Below are 617 nucleotides of genomic sequence, written 5' to 3'. Positions count from 1 at the left end.
CTGAGTATAGAGTCGAGATTCGCAAGTGTGAGTTGTGTCGTTCGCGCGTCCTTCTCCCTGATTCAAACATGCTTACCAATTCTGTCACACACGTCCTCCATAGTCCTCCACATACACGTACACACGTTTTACTTATCTTGTATTCGTACTTCACTCACATATATAGGCGTTCAAAACAAGCAAATAAGTGGGTGGTGGCAGGTGAGCTATGCAATCTATTGGGAAGACCTATCTGCCGTCTTAATTAAGGAGCAACTCTACAAATGGTGTCCACTCCACGACGGTTCGTCCGCTGGGCTCCCGCGCACACCTGACGCTACATATGTATAAATCTATCCTATCTGTCATGATGCGAGCTAGAGCCACCTCTGAGGCAGGAAAGGTGAAGAGACCAGGAAATAGGGGTTCTCTCATACGAATTTCGGAGAGTGAGTAAGCGGTATTCGGCATAACGCTCTAAGAAGCCATGAGTATCTGCACGTACACACATAAGGTGCACCGTGAAATGAGTTAGTCTTAAGTAAGTCTTTGTGGCTCAGCGTAGTAATAACATTAAATACAGGGCAAACTTAATCAGTAAAAAGTAAAAATGAAAGATGATGGAGTCTTCGGCATGA

The sequence above is a fragment of the Penaeus monodon genome, chromosome 15 (genome assembly GCF_015228065.2).
Source record: "Penaeus monodon isolate SGIC_2016 chromosome 15, NSTDA_Pmon_1, whole genome shotgun sequence".
Lineage (NCBI taxonomy): Eukaryota > Metazoa > Arthropoda > Malacostraca > Decapoda > Penaeidae > Penaeus > Penaeus monodon.
This window is presented reverse-complemented; position numbering follows the sequence as displayed.